The sequence below is a fragment of the Ailuropoda melanoleuca genome, chromosome 7 (genome assembly GCF_002007445.2).
Source record: "Ailuropoda melanoleuca isolate Jingjing chromosome 7, ASM200744v2, whole genome shotgun sequence".
In the NCBI taxonomy this organism is placed as follows: Eukaryota; Metazoa; Chordata; class Mammalia; order Carnivora; family Ursidae; genus Ailuropoda; species Ailuropoda melanoleuca.
In genome coordinates this window covers 25364518-25370783 of record NC_048224.1, presented here as the reverse complement: position 1 = coordinate 25370783, position 6266 = coordinate 25364518, and positions in this window count along the sequence as shown.

Genomic DNA, 6266 nt, shown 5'->3' with positions numbered 1-6266 from the left:
CTCCTGCCTGGCTTTGTGAGGAGATGGGAGAGTCCCCTCAGGGAGAGAGAAGGTGGAGGAGAGACTGTGACTCAGTTCTATCAACAACTCCGTCTGGCTCACAAATGGGGTGGGGGCACATTGAGGCATGCTGCCCCCTGCAGCCCTTCCTCCTCCTCGCACCCAGTCACCATAGTTGGGAAGCTGAGAAGTCCTGTTCCTGTTGTCCCCTACCTCACTGGCCAGCGCCTACGCCTCACCAAGTGTCATTCTGCTGGGACAGCAGCTGCCACTGCTCTTTGTGGCTACCAGGGACACTGTTCTTCGTAACTGCTCAGAGTATTTGAACAAATGCAGTTCCTGGCCAAATTCAAGGTTTTCAAAAGCAGTTTTGCCGAAAAGAATAAGCCCGTAAGTTACAAGTGTCTGAGCCTCAGAGAACTATGACCACAGATTTGGTTAAGGCTGTTAACAAGCAAAGAATCCGACCTGAGGCTGCATCGGGTAGTTTCTACTGCGGGGGCACTCATGGGCCCTCCAAGGCCTTGTTACTCCTGCCTAGAATAGCACTAGAAGAAAAAGAACTGAAAAAGCTTGATCCCCGTATAAGACTTCATCGGAGGGGGGGTTGAGGGTGGCACAGCGGTTAAGCGTCTGCCTTTGGCTCAGGGCGTGATCCCGGCGTTATGGGATCGAGCCCCACATCAGGCTCCTCCTCTATGAGCCTGCTTCTTCCTCTCCCACTCCCCCTGCCTGTGTTCCCTCTCTCGCTGGCTGTCTCTATCTCTGTCGAACAAATAAATAAAATCTTTAAAAATAAAAAAAATTTAAAAAAAAAGACTTCATCAGGGGGCACAGCTCCCCTCGTGGCCGGGCAGGTACTGGTAGCCCTGTTCCAGTTGCCCTGCTAATCTGGAGGTTATGTGGAAGGAGGCAGTCAGGGAGGTGAGTGTTGTTTCCACTTCCTTCCCCGTTCATCCCCTCTGCCCACAAGGCATGGATCAGGTGGCGTCCTCTCAGGTCTGCCATGATTCTCATGCGTGATTCTTTAACCAGCCCTGTTGCCCGGTATATTTCCTTGTCCCTCCCTCCAAGTAAAATAAACATCACCCACTACTATTCTTGGGCACATTTCACCTCCTTGAAGCCACGGCATCTTCTACTCCATTAGAGTAAGTTTAAAGTAGGTGGAATTACTTTGTCCTCCCCAGAGCAGCCCTTTAGGGAAAGTGCCAACTTCCTACCATCACTCCTGACACCTGTGATTAATTCATTCAATATTTGCTAAGCCATGCCCATGCTAAGCACTGGAAAATACAGATGCATTATCACCTCTCTGACGCAGAGGCCTGGCAACTCCAGTGCATACCACTGTGGCCCCCTCACCCCAGATTCAATGTCTTAGCATCGTGAGTTGGGAACCGTAGAGTTCAAATCCCTTCTACAACCTCCCCAACGAGTGGTAGTCCAGACTGAATTCCTCCAGCTATCAGCCCAGGACAGCTGCTTACTCCTGCCACCACTTCCCTGCCATGTCCTCAGGAACTGGGACCAATCGCACACCTCTCACTAGTGATGCCCCGGGGAGCCTTCCAGGGAGAGGCTCAAATACCCATCAGACCAGCCGTTCTTACAATGTGGTCCTCAGGGACCTACAGGTGCCCAAAACCCTTTCAGGAGCCCGTAAGTTCAAGATTATTTTCATAATACTAAGACATTATTTTCCTTCTTCACAGTGCTCAACATTTGTACTGACAAAAACAATGGCGGGTAAAACCGCCTTGGCACGTAACAAGGCACTGTCACAAACTACTAATACTCGCTGTCATTCTTGCCCACCACGCACTAGCAATTTAAAAAATAAATGCCACCTTCACCTAAGAATCTCCTTGATGAAGCAGCTTTTAAAAATTAATTTTATTAAATCTAAATCTTTGAGTAGCAAGTCTTTTCAGTATTTAAGTAGGCTCCATAGCGAACACGGGGTTCCACCTCACGACCCTGAAATCAAGAGTCACATGCTCCCCTGACTGAGCCAGCCAGGTGCCCCATCTTCTCAATATTCTATGCGATGAATCGGGAAGTATGCACAGAGCACGTCCACTGCCCACCGAAGTATGATGGTGTCTCAAGGAAAGCCTTACTTGTCGGCCTCGTGAGCTGAACTAGCTGCTTTTTTCATGGAATACGCTTGAAAACGACTGACGAACCATGGTTATCAGACTTTGGTATCTGGTAGAACTTTTCTCAAAAAGGAACAAATGGACTCTATAACATCAGGGGGAAATCCGACAGTATTTTTTTTTAAGGTTTATTTATTTGAGAGAGAGAGAGAGAGAGAGCGAGAGCCTGTGCACGGGGATGGGGGGGAGGGGCAAAGGGAAGGGGAGAGGTCTCCAACAGGCTCCCCGTTGGGAAGCCAGTCTCAGCTAGATCCCATGACCCTGAGTTCGTGACCCGAGCCGACATCAAAAGGCAGACGCCTAACTGACTGAGCCACACAGGCTCCCCAAAACCCGGCAGTATTTGTTGCCATTTTGAGCTTTCAGGTAAGGATTAGAATTCTGGAAAACTTCACAGCCTCCCAAAACAGACTCTTCCGCTGAAACCAATCATGATATTAAGGAATTTGATTTCTTTTTATAATGTATAATGAAATGTATCAACATTTGGAACATTTGCATAGCTCAGTGAATCAATATTTTCCAAATGACCAATGCATGATGTTACATAATTATCCCTGGGTAAAAGATCCAACCAAAGTGCAACACAGACCAGGGGATTTTAATGTAACATAGTACAAAAAAGTTACTGATGTGGTTTCAGATTCCACATTGCAAATAACTCTTAAGAAACTACCATTCTGAGGTAGTTTTGAGGTAATATCAAAGAAGAATATACACAATTACCCTGAAAAGACTATAAATATACTACTCTCTTTTCCAGCTATACATCTGTGCGAGACCAGATTTTCTTCTTCATATAACAGTACTTTAAACAAACCACCCTATAACAACAGAAAGCACAAGCAGATTTTGAGAATCCATATGTCCTCTGTTAAGCCAGATATTAAAGAGACTTGTAAAAATGTAAAATAACCAGAGAGCCATCCTCTCACTAATTTAGGGAGGTGAATATAGTTTTCATTAAAAAACATTTATGATCAAAATAGAAAGGTTTTGGGGTGCCTGGGTGGCTCAGTTGGTTAAGCATCTGCCTTCTGCTCCGGTCATGATCTCAGGAACCTGGGATCGAGCCCTGCATCAGGTTCTGTGCTCAGCGAGGAGTCTGCTTCTCCCTCTCCCTCTGCCCCCTCCCCTTCTCCCCCTGCTTGTGCTCTCTCTCTCGGGTAAATAAATAAAATCTTTAAAAAAAAAAAAACAAAAAAGCCTTCCTTAAAAAAGCAAACAAAAAATAGAAAGGTTTTGCACAGCCAAGGAAACCCATCAACAAAACAAAAAGTGAATGGGAGAAGATATTTGCAAATGATGTATCTGATAGAGGTTAATATCCAATATATCTAAAGAACTTATACAACCCAACACCAAAAACAGAAACAAAACAAAACACCTGATTAAAAAATAGGCAGAGGACCTGAATAGACATTTTTTCCAAAGATAACATACAGATGGCCACAGAACATGAAAAGATGCTCAACATTATTAATCATTAGGTAAATGCAAATCAAAATCACAATGAGGTATCACTTTACACCAGTCAGAATGGCTAGTACCAAAAAGACAAGAAATAACAAGTGTTGGCGAGGATGTGGAGAAAAGAGAACCCTTGTACACTGTCAGTGGGAATGTAAATTGGTGCAAATATTGTGGAAAACAGTATGGAGTTTCCTCAAAAAATTAAAAATAGAAATACCATACGATTCAGTATTTCCACTACTGGGTATCTACCCAAAGAAAATGAAGACTCTAATTCAAAAAGATATGTGCACCCCTATGTTTATTGCAACATTATTTATAATAGCCAAGATATGGAAGCAGCCCAAGTGTCCACTGACAGATGAATAAAGATGGAGTGTATTGATATACACAATGGAATATTACTCAGCCATAAAAAAGAATAAGATCTGGCCATTTGCAACAACATGGATGGACCTTAGAAGGTATTATGCTAAGTGAAATAAGTCAGAGAAAGACAAATACCATTTGATTTCATGTATGTGTGGAATCTAAAAGACAAATGAACAAACAACAAGGGGCACCTGGGTGGCTCAGTCAGTTGAGCATCTGCCTTTGGCTCAGGTTGTGATCTCTGGGTCCTTGGACTGAGCCCCCATGTCGGGCTCCCTGCTCAGCAGGAGTCTGCTTCTGTTTCTCCCTCTCCCTCTGCCCCTACTCCCCCCCCCCACCATCACTTGCGTGCTCTCGCTCTCTCTCAAATTTATTTAAATAAAATCTTAAACAACAACAAAAACAGACTCTTAAATACAGAGAACTGGTGGTTACCAGAGGGGAGGTGGGGGGATGAACAAAATACGAAATAGATACAGGGCATTAAGAGGTACAAACTTCCAGTTATAAAATATAGGTCATGGAGATGAAAAGTATAGCATAGGGAATATAGTCAATGATATTGTAATAACATATGGTGACTACAGTTATCATGGTGAGCACTGAGTAATGCACAGAATTGTTGAATCAAGATGTTGTACACCTAAACTAATACAACATCATATGTTAATTATACAACAATAAAAAAAGTTGTTAACAGGGTTAATGTATAATGGGTTTCTGTTATTTTTAATGAATTTATAAATATTTTAAATTTTACTCAGTTTCCATTTGAATACGTTAAGTATTGGTAGATATAATCCACTTCAACAAAAGGTTTTTGGATCTTCAAACCCCATTCTTAATTTTTAAGTTGTAAGAGGTTCTAAAACCAAAAAGTTCAGAAAAAAAAAAAAAGTTTGAGAACTACTGCACTAGACCATGAGCTCCTTTAGATCCAGACAGTATTAATATTTTTGTGTGCATAAAAAAATTTACCAAAAAAAAAAAATTTACCTAGCAGAAGTTTATCAAGTGTCAACTCTTACGCTTGATGCTATGCTAGGCATTGGGGATTCAGATTTGAAAAAGATAGTCCCTGTTCTGGAGGATTCATGGGCCAAGAAGACATATAGGTAGGTACAAGAACAATTATAGCAGGAGCTATGAGGAGAATTATAGGAGCCTACACCAAGAACACGCATCTATTTAGGTGAAGGGAATGAGAGGGACAGTGGCCAGGGAAGGCTTCTCAGAAAAGCTACCAGAATCAGCCAATGGAATAATATTTTAGACGGAGAGAACAGAATACATAAAGGTGGAAGCTTTAAGAAAAGTGCGGTTATTTCCAGGTCCTGCATGTAGTTTTTATGAATGCAGCATGACGTACACGTCTGTGTATTGGGGGTGAGGATAGGAATGAAAGGAAATGAGGCAGGGAGGTAGGCAGGAGCCAAAACGAAGGACTTCATATACCATATTAAGAAATGTAGATTTTTATCCTCAAAGGAGGGAGGGAGGAGGGAGGGGTTTTGGAGGATTCTAGGATCTTATTGGCATCAACTTTCTAAAAGATTTTTGGTAACAATGTCAAGGTTCCGTTGAAAGAACATACGAATTGGGGACCCAAGAGAAAGACCACAGCGGACACAGGCAGGAGGTAGTGTAAGGAGCTCCCCAAGACAACCCCAGAGACTTTGCGGAGGAACCTCATGTTGTAGGAAGTCGGATCCCCAGGATCAAGTGGCTGTGAAAAGTGAGGGAAGGGGAGCGCTTGTGTAACCCCCAGGCGTTTAGCACTGGCTACTGGGAGGGTGGAGGTGTCTTCCATGAGTTTGGAGAAAACAGGCAGTAGGTCGGAATGAACGTTGCGAGGTCAGGTTCGTTCCACGTGTAGCAAGCCGGCAGCTAAGCAGATCTAAATACATTCCCGCACCCCCTCCCCCGCGGCCCGGGCCCAGGGCCCACGGTTCCCACGGCTCCCACCCCCACCAGCAAAAGCCAGGCCTCCCACCGCTCGGCCTCAGGGGAGCGAGGCGAACCGCTCCCGCCTAGCTTCCTCCGCCTGGTCTCCCCTTCCCCCCCTCCTCCGAACCGGCTCTCCACTTCCTCTCCCCCCACCCACCCAAAGAAAAACGAAAACAAACAGCCCCGCGCCTCACACTTCCCGACCCCAGGACCGCCTCCGGGAGCTGCTTCTGCGGCCTCAGGGAGTGGAGGCATCTCGCCCCCGACTCCCGACGCCGGGAGCTCAGTAATTCTTCCCCTCGCCCCCCGCCT